Source organism: Dipteris shenzhenensis, chromosome 2, assembly GCF_047967505.1.
Source record: "Dipteris shenzhenensis isolate YYH24624 ecotype China chromosome 2, Dip_SZ_1.0, whole genome shotgun sequence".
Taxonomy (NCBI): Eukaryota; Viridiplantae; Streptophyta; class Polypodiopsida; order Gleicheniales; family Dipteridaceae; genus Dipteris; species Dipteris shenzhenensis.
The window spans coordinates 27,423,268-27,436,538 of NC_141597.1; positions in this window are offsets into that span (position 1 = coordinate 27,423,268).

Genomic DNA, 13,271 nt, shown 5'->3' on the forward strand with positions numbered 1-13,271 from the left:
CTTTAACTTTAGTATTCTATCCATTTATAGAGGGAGGAGGAATATCAACATTATTTCCATTAGCTGCTGCAGCAGCAAGACCTGTTGCTGTCTCAAGAGTGACAAAGGGAGGTACTACAATGATTCCTGGTCCATCTCTAAAGAACTCTTCCATGCATTGCTAAGTCTCTCCTATTCTTGGGCCACCAAGGTACAAAAGTAACTCCTGGATTAGTATGCTCTTGGTTGAACTCCAAAATATTTCTAGCTATCCAAATACGCCACAAGGCATTTGCTCTAATCATTGTCCATTCTTTGGGCCTGACTTTACATGCATCTCCCAGACGAATTGCCTTCCAATTGAGTGGTTCTCCTATGTTGATTTGAATATGTTTCCAAACTGCTCTTGAGCAAGGGCATACCACAAAAAGATGGAAGGTATCTTCTTTATGATTACATCTACTGCAGTGTCCATCTCCTTTTCCTATTTGGAGACTCCTTGCATTGGTCCAGACTACCATGTAAAGAATGAGCTAGAGGAGGGTGCAGCATTTCTCTAGAAAATTTCTAGTCCAAATTCTTTCAAACCCGCTTTTCCATTTTTCTCTATTATCATGCAAGTTTCCACCTATTGTTTAGCGATCGAAATAACGCCTCTATAGATAGAGAGGGTGTAGGTATAGGAAGGATTTGTGTGCTGCCTATTCAACTAAACTCTTTGCTACAATTAAGATAAGAACCCACTTTCCATTGTCTGTCACCATTCCGTGGCTCTATTCTTCCCATAACCAAAGCTTGTAGATTGTTGTTCAAGGCAAATTCTCTCCTTATAGTTGACCAGGTCTTTCGTCTTAGATTATCTTTATCCCAAAGTTGACCCCAACTCTGAAGACCTTTCTTAAAGAGAAGTTTGGCTGGCCCAAGTTGCCTATCAAGGGGTTTTTTTTGTGTATTACTGATGTACCCAGATGCAGTTCAGAGCCATAAATGCCCCCTTTCCTGAAAAAACCATATGACCTTTTATATCCTCCAAGGCATACCATAGAGACCTCCATAATGGGCTTCCTTTTATGGAACATGGTTCTAACACAAATTGCAAAGAGTAATGGAAATGTTTTCCATTTGGGGGCTTTTACTTGTCTAATGTGCTTAGCATTTCTCATTAGTATTTGTGCCCAATCCTTGTCTACATTTAATACTGCTTCGATAATCCATGTTGTTGCTAGCTTCTTGGCTAATTAATTAATGTTCACCACCCCTAAACCACCCTCAGCTTTTGGGGTTATACAGAATGACTATCTAAATTTTGAGATCCAGTTATTTCCTCCCCACAAAAAGGGCCTACATAGTCTAATGAACTTATCAAGTCCATCTTGTGAAGAAGACCAGCAAGAAAGGTAAAAAATACCTATGGGGTAAATAGTGGTTAAGGACTAGTTTTCTTCTGCTTGAAAGTCCCTCCAGATATCTAGCTTTTTCTTAAATATTTATAGGAACCATTCCCATCTTTGTTTCATGGTAATATCAAAACTCGAAGGTATCCCCAGCAATCTGACAACTATACCTTTATTTATATTATGGCATCCCTTGTCATCTAACAGAGCTTGATTTACTCCTAAGAGAGTTGAGTATCCTGTCTTAGCATGGTTGATAACTAAGCCAGATGTAGAGCAAAAAGCGTCTAGAAAGTCCATTACACCTTGGATATCCTGAGTTGTATTCCTTGAAGTAAGATTGGTGTCATCTACAAAGTGTTGGTTCAAAAGTTGCTACCCATTTGGGAGTTCTCTGGCTTTGATTGCACCATCTTCAATTTTCTTGTATAATTACCAACCAAGAGCATCAGTAATAGTTGCATAGTAAGGGGGCTAAAGGGCAGCCTTGTTTTATTGACCTTTTTTATTGAAATGGCATTGTCATTTCCCCATTGACAAAGACCTTAGTAGAGGCATTAGTTAGGAGAAGTTGCAACAATTGAGAAACAAAAATAGGTCGTAGCCCCATGTCTTGAAGAGACTATATAAGGAAATCCCAAGCCTATCATAGGCTTTGTCAAAGTCAACTTTGAGGAAGTAGATGTCCTGTTCGGTTTCTTTTGCATACTCACATCCTTCCAAAATGTTGATTATAGCTTCTAAAAGGTGCCTCCCTTTGATGAAGCCTTTCTGCTCTTTAAGAATCCATTTGTCCATTCTCTTTTGAATTCTAAGGGCCAAAGCCTTAGTAAAAATTTTAGAACTGTAGTTTTTTATTTCCTCCTTGTTCCCTCCTTGGGTATCAGCATAATAATGCCTCCATTAATGTGATGTGGAAGTTGTTGACTCATTGTTGATTTGCCACACTCTCATTCCACAACAATAGTAGAGAGGGACCTATGAGTTCCCAAAAAAACTTGTAGAACTCAAAGAGAAGACCATCCTTTCTAGGGGTCTTACCCTTTGCCATAACATCCACGGCTCCTTTAAGGTCATCCAATGTGAGAGGAGTCTCCAAGTAGAAATTATCAAAGCTTTGTGCAGTCTTTTGCCTAGCTTCCTAGCATACTTTTCTTGCTCTTTGAATAGCCTCATTAGGTACAATGAATGTGGAATCCAGATCTGTATAATGATCATATAGAGCATGCTTATTGTCCTTAGAGAATCTTGCTATTGTTCCATCCTTTTTCTTAAGAAGAGGTATTTCCTCATTTGACTGTCTTGCCCTCTCTTCAAGATACACCATTAATGGTTGGATGGCATCCATTCTCCAAGCTCTGATTTTGGCTCTGTTTTTCCTTGATATTTTTAGCACTCTCTGAGTATGTGTCACAACCCTACCCCAAGCTTTTGAGGATAAGCTACATTCTACAAAACAACTCCTCCAGATGTATGAAATTTGTGTCTACACACTCTTGAGTTGGAATAGACTAGGATCTGCTTTGAACTCAGAGGAACCTCATCTCCCATTACCAAAATCACAAAATAGTAGAACATAATTATGATTAGATAACAAAGGGAAGAGAAATTTTGACATAAAATTTTAATTGTTTGGTTAATCAGATCTTGTCACATATATACTTTATCCAATCTAGCTTCCCTTCTATTTTCCCTTGTCTAATTATTGTATCATGTGTAATCCCCTAATGAGTAGGCATATATTAAGTGTAAATAGTCTTTCATTTCAAGCCAAACCTACAATTTTGTACCCCATACAAATGATCCCTTCTTGTTCCATATGTCATGTAGATTTTCCACCATACTAAAATCTCAAAGAGAACACTATTCCTTCCTAATACTGTCAAGGACTCCCAAGTATGCACCCTCGTCTGAACCCTAGTAGGAGCATAGATAGAGATGCATTAAAGGCTTGCCCTTTGATCTGATTGTAGACTGAAATCTAGCTCTACTAGTAGGGTCCATGAAAGTGTGTTTGACACCTTATTTATAGAAAGATAGGATTCTTATTGTTGACCCTCCTCTTCCTTCTTGGTGGTTTGTGTAGTACCATTCTCTTCTTCTATCTATTTGTACCATTCTCTTCTTCTATCTATTTGTTTGAGTCTGTCTTCTAGAATGCGAGTAACCTTAACCTCTTGCAATGCAATAAAAGTGGGAGAAAGGGATTTAGCTCCCAACCAATGAGAGAGTTCATCTGCTCGACCAGTAAGACTTCTGACATTAAGAGTCATAAAAGAAATAGACTGACTTACAATTCTTTTTTTGACCCTTCTTAGCCTTAGGGTTGGGACTATTCACGTATGGGACTACTCCCTTAATCTGTGAATGTCTCCTTTTATTTCGAACAATGGTAAATACTTTACCCTAGAGTGAAAAATCCTTTTCTCCAAGGCTTGGGTGGGGTCAGTCATCTTCAGATTCATCTTCCTATAGCTCTGTGACCATATTGTCCCCTCTATTGACCTCATCCTCAAGCTCTTTCGACCATCCCTCTTCTATGCCCATTTCTTTATTCTCATTCTCTCTGATCTAGTGCTCAATTTCCTTATCAATCAAGGCATCAAAAGCATTTTTTATAGGAATAGTGACCTCCTTGTCCTTGCCTCAAATAATAATGGCATGTGAGTTGCCTGCTGCATCCTTACTAAGAGAAACAGGATGAGGTGAAACCTATTGCTTTTAAGTTTTCATTTCTCCTTAGAGGGACGTAGAGCTTGAGTAGGGGTGGTTGGAGCCTCTGCAGTTATTACAGCTGAGGGTTTTGGTTTGGTTTTCTTTTGAGAGTAGTTTTTGACATTATGACTTTGTAGACCTCACGAAAGCAAGGATTAGGTAGATTTTTGTAGACTAGTTCTTGCTCTCTAAAGATAGAGCCATTCATCTTCACTATCACAACGAAGCTTTGGAAGATAGCATCTAAAATGTAGTATCAGAGCAAGGTTGAGAGCTGAGTTGGAAGCTCGAGAAAGTTGAACCTTAGTAGTAACATTAGGAAGGAACTCGAGTTCTGTAGTGGCTTTTGGTTATAAAGTTAGATCAAATACCAGAGATTTTGTAATTGCAAGACATCACTAGATACTCAAATTTCTGGCATCTTTGATCTATTTGCAGTAGCTTATAGTGTTCGTCCCGGTACGTGATAATGGCCGTAGTAGTTGTGTTGAGGCAGCTTTAACTCATTTGAGAGCAGTTGGGTTTGCCATCGATTCTGGGTGGTCGTATTCAGTTCATGGGGGCTTGTGATTGCTATAAGTGGCTGATTTAGTTTGCAGGGAGGCTTTGCTTGTATCTAGAATCGCAGGTGATCATGAGGTATTTGTTGCTATTCGAATCTTTGTAGGGACAGAACTTTAAAGTCTGGCTTGTTTCACAGCCGTGCATCACATGCAATGCTTGAGATAACTAGTAGTATTGTAGTGTGAAGGCACAACAGAAGTGTAGTAAGGCCTCGAGGATGGATTTGTAGAGGTGTGCACACGATAGACACACCAAGGCAAAGAACAGGTCAATTTTTGAGTCCACGTTGCTCCAAGATAGAGATCCACACGGCTATAGCATGCTTTTAGGCTGCCTCCAAATATCTCTACAACCGTTGTGCATATCCTGCAGGGAAGAAACTCTCACTTGTAATAGATGTTACGTCGAGGAATTGATTAAATTGAAGTAGAACAAAAACAGTGTGGAGTCTGACATCTTTTACCGGGACGATGCCTTGATCAGAGATCCTGAATCTGAAAACATGCAAAGCGATCCACACATCGCTGGTGGGAAGCCTAGCCTTGCTTGTGCAGGTCTTATGAACTTGGGAAGAGCAGGAAAGCAATGGAGTTTTTTTTTGGGAGGAGCAAAGCGAAGAAGAGTATCAGCTGAATAGCTGCTACAATACATCACCCAGAGCCCTTGAATGCATCTAACACTAATGCTACAAATATCTCCTATCCCGTAAGAGACAACAAATTGTGAATTCGTCAAAGTGTAAAAATTTCAGGTTGAAAAAGCTGGACAAGGAAACTGTTGAACATATCATTGACACAAGACAGAATTTGCAAAAGGCCATTAAAGAGCAGGGGCGAGGGCACATGATTGAGACTATAAGGGAAATTCAATAGTGGCATAATGCTATCAAAGAAATCGAGACAAACTTACTTGAGCTGCATTAGGTTTTTCTTGATGTGGCTATGATAGTTGAAGACCGGAGGGAGACATAAAGTGGTTTATTTGCCAGTACATATGCCTTTTGAGTCTTGTTTGGTTTTAGACTTTGCACTTAAGAACAGTTTTTGGTGTGAATGTGCCTTGAGAATCCTCCCACCTAATCAAAGGCTCTTGAGCCCTCAAATTGAATAGTGAGCCCCGTCACAAAAAAGAGAGGATTGGTTCATCATCATTTGAATGCAAAGAGGGATATTTGATGCTTGAAAGGCAATTTAAAATGAGGATGATGCCCATTTCATTGGAAACTAAGTAAGCGCTTATTGCTCACTCTCTTGCATTTACTTTAATTCCGTTGTGCAAAGCATTAACATAGTACCCTGAAATTGGATGTGTTCGGCGTTTAATGCCCAAAAGATTGGGATAAGTTCTAGTTTGGCAAATAATTGGAAGAGCAAGTTTAGAATGCATTTGGTGGCCGTTTGATGCCAAAACATGCCCATTTATAGAAGGTGGAAAATACCATAAGTGCATTGGTATATGCTTGAATAGATGCCCAAAAGTGGTCTATTTAGTGCTCAAATTTGATGTTGTTGGGTGCCAAAAGTTGAGCAAGGTTGAGCACTTGAGAAGAGGGATATTCTTAGATTTGGAATGCCATTTACCTTACTTGAAGTGAGTGTGCTTAGAAAAATAAGAAAAGCACCATTGATTTGAGACTTGCTAAGTTGCATTTAGAAGTAAGTATTGTCAATCAAGCATGGCTGAGACCACACAAGTAACCCAAATAGTGGGTGAAAATTTGACCAAGGATAATTATAGTGCGTGGTCTTCTAGAATGTAAAATTTCTTCATGGGAAAAGGTGTTTGGGGTATGCATGATGGAAGAGATAAAGCTTGAGCTCAAAGCCTCCAAAAGTAATGGAATAGATATTTTGTTTTATCACTAGGGTGGTAGAGGTGAATTTATAGGGAAAAGTGGACCCCCAAGAGGCTATGGGAGAGCCTAATATGCCTATCAAAACACTATGGACAGAAATGAGCTTGCTCAAAGAGGATGTGCTTACATGCCAAGAGGAAGGGGGCGAGCCACACCTCGTGGTAGAGGATGGACCACTCATACTTCATAGAGGGCGAGCCACACCCCGCGATAGAGGAAGGACCACTCATACTTCATAGAGGGCACTATGAGCAAGATTATTATGCAAAGCATAATGCCACACATAGAGGACGTGGTAGAAGACCACAATACAATCATTTTGTTGGTGAAAGAGAGTATCCACATGAGCATGGGCATGGCACTCTGCATGTTATGAGCAGCATGCAAGAGCCTTCATTTAGTGATGATGGGTTCATAGATTTGGGAGCCACAAATCATATGACACATCATGGTGAGTGGTTCATTCACAAGGATGAGATGCCCGGTGACTCTACAAGGGATGATAGTATGCACAAGATTACTCATATTGGTAATATTCCCTTGAGGGATAAGTATGGTGTAGAGATATACATTAGGAGATGTTTTATATGTGCCCACAACCACAAAAAATCTTGCTTCTATTGGTCAAATGGCTAACCAAGACTATCAAGTGTGTTTCAATAAGTTTGGAGGCTTTGTAGAGGAATTTCATAATGGCAAAGTGGGCAAGATTGTTGCCAAAGGTCAAAAGAGAGGAAGATTGTTCACATTTGATGCAGGAAAGCTGTATTTACAGCAAGGTATGTATGCCAATAATTCCCCCAAATGATCAAGAGGCTAAACTTTGGCACAAAAGACTTGGGCACATTAATTATAGATGACTAAAGGAGATGCAAACTAAAGGGCTACCTATATTTGGCCATCTAGATTTCAACAACGTATGCCCTGCATGTCAATTTGCAAAACAAACAAGATTGCCATTTCCAAAGAGGGAGAGAATGAGCAAGTAACCTTTGGAAATAGTTCATTAGGATATTGGGGGACCTATGGAACACCCGGGGGAGCAAGATACTATATCACTTTTATATATTATGACATGGGTCTATTTCTTGAAAGCCAAAAGTCATGTTTTTCAAGTGTTTTAACTCTTTCCAATTTAAGACAATGATAGAGAAGGAGTTGGGAGTTATATTAAGTGCTTTCATATGGAAAATGGAGAAGAATATATGTCCTATGAATTTGATGAGTTATTATGTGGCCAAGGCATAAAGAGATGGGCCACTTGTAAATATACTCCCAAAAAAAACTCCATTGCAGAAAGAAGAATAGGGTGATTGGTGACATGGTTAGAGCCATGATGGATGAAATGAATATGCTATTGAGCTTTTGGGTTGAAGCGGTGCATATGGCCATGTATATCATGAATAGAAAACCCACGGATGCCATACATGGGTTGACACCTTTTGAAAAGCTTTATGGGTACAAGCCAGCCTTGGCTTGTTTGAAGGTGTTTGGCTGCATTTGTTATGTGCATGTGCCAAATGAGATAAGGAAGAAGTTGGAGCCAAGGGCTGTAAGATGTAATGAGAGGCGGGATGTGAAGTTTAGTGAGCTTGACGTGTGGTATAAGCCCAAACCAATTTTTGTCGAGGATGAGCATATTCCTAATGGTGAAAAGGTGGAATTACAACAAGCTAGACCCTCACGTGAAGTGATGTCAGGACAATCACAACTTGAGGAAAGTATTAATAGTGTGAGCCCACCATGGAGTGGTAGATTAGGGGGTGCAAGCATGTGGACAAAGGCAAGAAACAAGTTAAACTTGAAGAGAGTATTGAGGATGCAAATAGTGATGAAGAGAGTGATTTATAGCTTGTTGTTAATGCTCAAGAGACAAAGGATGCCTGAAAGTATGTGCCATCACATGCTAGGAAGCAAATGGCAAGTACAAACCCCTTAATAAGATTGGAAAGGGGACACCCTGACTTACAATGTATATATGAGGATGCACTATGCATACATGGTTAGCAAAGTGCAACATGTTGAGCCTACAAGTTTTGAAGAGGCTGTAAAACATTCAAATTGCAGGGATGCCATGGATCAGGAAACAGATGCCTTGGATAAGAACAACACTTGGACACTTTTCAAAATCCCAAAAAGAAAGAAAGCTATTGGATGCAAATGGGTTTATAAAGTGAAGTGCAAACCGGATGAAAGTGCGGAGAGATACAAGGCAAAGTTAGTGGCAAAAGGGTTTGCCCGAAACATTCAAGACGGTGGTAAAGATGTCCACCATATGGACCGCCATTGCTTTGACAAGAATGCATGGGTGGAAGCTATATCAAATGGATGTCAAAAATGCTTTCTTGAATGGTGCACTTAATGAGGAAGTTTAGATGAATTAGCCTAAGGGGTATATACATCCCAAATATCCTATGCATGTGTGCAAGTTAAGGAAAGCCTTGTAATGAGGAAGTTTAGATGAATTAGTCTGAGGGGTACATACATCCCAAATATCCTATGCATGTGTGCAAGTTAAGAAAAGCCTTGCATGGGCTCCAAAAGCTTGGTGTGAGAGAATGAGTAAAACCTTGCTGAATATGCACTTCAATCAATCAAAAGCTTGATAGTTCAATGTAAGTGAACTAAGAGGGAGAAAAATGGTGATTGTGATCATATATGTGGTTGATTTAATCATCACAAGGAGTCTTGATGCGATAATTATAGCAACTAAGAAGAGATTATCATGTGAATTTGACATGAAGGATCTTGGACAACTAGGGTACTTCCTTGGGATTGAGGTAATTGATTAACCACATGGTATTTGGATGCTTCAAAGGCAATATGCTTTGGACATACTAGAAAAATAGGGTATGACAGCATGTAAACTAATTGAAACACCAGGGGGGTCCACTAGGGTTTATCGTATGGTACCACGTGAGTGTAAGGGAGGGGGGCTATATAAGGGACAGAAGGTACATTTTATAAGGTAAGGTCCCGTAAATAGGGGGTAGATAAGGGGAATTTTCATATATTTATTGCATGCAGGTGACGCCTCCTTATTACAACTAGTGAATCCCCCGTGTTGAAACACTACCTAAGCAAAATGCTAAGATAGTTGATGATGGGTACTACTTACAAGATGATGTGACTATGTTTTGGAAGATGGTTGGAAGTCTCATATATCTTACATCACTAGACCGAACATGAGTTATGCTTTGGGTGTGGTGAGTTAATTTATGCAAAAGCCTTGCAAGAGTCACCTTGATGCAGTGAGAAGAATACTTAGATATGTGAAAGCCACAATAAATTTTGTCTTGTTTTATGCCAAGGAAGGAGAAATATGCTTGCATTGTTATACCGATGCAGATTGAGCTAGCAACATTGATGATAGAAGGTCAACAAGTGGGTATGCATTCTGACTTGAGAGTAGTGTGATTAGTTGGAGTAGCTAGAAACAACCCATAGTTGCACTATCTCATACAGAACCAGAGTATAGAGGGGCCGCCATAGAGTATATCACACTATGCCACATCCCCTTGTAGCTAATTTTCCCCCTTTACAAACTGATTAGCCCCTAGACCCCTCACAATTTCCACTCAACCTCACAACAACTCTCTTGTGCAAAACCCCTCTCTCTATCCCCCCCACTTCTATGCAGTTGCTCAATAGCCTCCCTCTCATGGACGATCGAGTGCACTCTCTCAACCCCCCTCTCAGTTGTCCACTCATCCCCCCTCTCAACCTCACATGCCCACTCCCTTAGCGCTACCTTTCACAGCCCCTCACATACTCTATCCCCTCATACACCTCCATACACTCTTCCACCCAATGACTTCTCCCATCACCTTCCCTCTTTGTTTCTTCCCTTTTAGTAAATTCACTCCCCTTTCCTTATTTTGGTCTAGATCTCCCCCAACATATCTACCCTCCTCTTGTTGCATCTTCATATATCCATTCACCTTTCATTCCATTGCTACAACTTGAGAGAGCAACAACCAGTCCTTCTCCTTTGCTCCACATGCGGTCTACTTTTACATGCTATTGGGTCTAAGTATATTTATCCTTAGACTTACTTATGTTTATGCATAGATAATGCTTGCTTGAGTTCTCTAGTTCAAGCTTAAAACAATTGTATTTAACTTTTGTGTAACTTTTTATACTCATTTCATTTCTTTAATGTGCTAACTGAATTTTATAATTATAGTGTGCTTCCTTGCTATGCATAGAAGATGGCACAAGCAATGTGCCCTTTGGCAAACAAATTCAACAATTCGATCTATGACAAACCATCCTTGAATAAAATCTTCATTGATGCTGAATGCCAAGAAGCATTGTATGACTGTTGTTAGTAGCCAAACCCTTTCTATGCAAGATCATCTCATGAGATTATAGAATAGTATCCTGAGTGTAGAATTGCAATATTATGTTATAATCATGTTTAATGTTGAGGCAACACTACAAACATTTATTAATGAGTACATACATAACCTCACTCTATGTTTTTGTCAAATGACATACCTCAATTGCATTCAATGTGAGTTTGTATCCAAACTTGTCTTACTTTATACATATGAAAGTACATGCTTTGATTCCGTTTTCTTGCTTGCTAGTTTGGTCCTACTCGATCACCATCACTCACTCGATCAACTACCTTGCCTTAAAAGGACATTCTCGAGTACTCGATAAGAGTTTTTTCTCATAGAAATATGAAGGAATGACAAAAAGGAAGGAACTTGGCTAACTTGTGATGTGGCTATAATCTAATGCAACAAATAAGATTAATTCTTTGAAGAAGGAATTTACAAAGGGGATTATTTCATAACAGTTTGATCAACAAAGAGCCTGTGAAAAGTATATGGATAAGCACCATATGTTTGATATTCATGTGATCCCCGATGTGAAAATCTTGAAAGTTGTAGAGCTAAGATAACCGATTTTCCCACATAAATAAAACTAAGGCATGTTATTTTTTGCTCATAACTCTTTGATGTTGGTAATATATGCTTTATTGTATTAATGGAATGGGTAAAAAATGCCATAAGTTAAAATAACTTAAATTGCCAACAAGTACCTTGTTTTCTTTTAATCAATGTACTAAGGGACTTACTTAAGAAAAGTCGCTACAAGGATGTGTAATGTCCTAATGGGTTTTAGATACCCTTAGGTACATTACATGTTGGTATTGAAACAGTGCTGAGCAATCCAAAGAATTAGAAGAAAAGGAAGAATTGTCATCCTAGTAATGGCAATTGCTTGTCTACATGGGTATCCCATGATTACATCAAACTTTGAAACTTCTTTGCAAAAACATGATGAAGAGGAATGTGTGTGTGGATTGTTGTAAATGGAAAGGTTCCATCAAGAAATGGAAAAAGCCTATTCAAGTGAACTTATAAAAATGACCCACATTCCATGAGCAATATCTCAACCCTTAAATCCTGATCTTATATGTGAAAAGAGTCAAAGATGTGATTTATGATAGCAAAACTTTCTATGAAAAGGATACTTGCACTAGACTATGAGGACACAATTGATGTTCTCACTTTTAATGGAGATTCTATCTATTTGGAACTAGAGAATACACGATTTTGTGAACACCATAACGGTGTTATGCTAGCTACTAGGAAAATAGACCTATATTGAAATATCATACCAGTGTTGCGGTTGGAGTATTCCCTCATACATAGATGCTTGAACTATTTTATGCTTGTACTTACCTAGGGGTAAGATCCATTTCTCTACAATCAAAGGCATTTTGTCCCTTTGGGTGGGTTTTATCATTAGAAAAACATGATTGTATATTATTCAAGAGATATTACATGTAGTCACTATTTCTCCATACAGGGAGTTGTTCAATCAGATAAGAACTATTGTGAATAGCATAAAGACATATGGGTATCAAAACTGAGAAAGATTCACATGCTAAAAACATATTATTTATAAGAACATAAGCTCAAAGCGGTTTTTCTTTAACTTTAGTATTCTATCCATTTATAGAGGGAGGAGGAATATCAACATTATTTCCATTAGCTGCTGCAGCAGCAAGACCTGTTGCTGTCTCAAGAGTGACAAAGGGAGGTACTACAATGATTCCTGGTCCATCTCTAAAGAACTCTTCCATGCATTGCTAAGTCTCTCCTATTCTTGGGCCACCAAGGTACAAAAGTAACTCCTGGATTAGTATGCTCTTGGTTGAACTCCAAAATATTTCTAGCTATCCAAATACGCCACAAGGCATTTGCTCTAATCATTGTCCATTCTTTGGGCCTGACTTTACATGCATCTCCCAGACGAATTGCCTTCCAATTGAGTGGTTCTCCTATGTTGATTTGAATATGTTTCCAAACTGCTCTTGAGCAAGGGCATACCACAAAAAGATGGAAGGTATCTTCTTTATGATTACATCTACTGCAGTGTCCATCTCCTTTTCCTATTTGGAGACTCCTTGCATTGGTCCAGACTACCATGTAAAGAATGAGCTAGAGGAGGGTGCAGCATTTCTCTAGAAAATTTCTAGTCCAAATTCTTTCAAACCCGCTTTTCCATTTTTCTCTATTATCATGCAAGTTTCCACCTATTGTTTAGCGATCGAAATAACGCCTCTATAGATAGAGAGGGTGTAGGTATAGGAAGGATTTGTGTGCTGCCTATTCAACTAAACTCTTTGCTACAATTAAGATAAGAACCCACTTTCCATTGTCTGTCACCATTCCGTGGCTCTATTCTTCCCATAACCAAAGCTTGTAGATTGTTGTTCAAGGCAAATTCTCTCCTTATAGTTG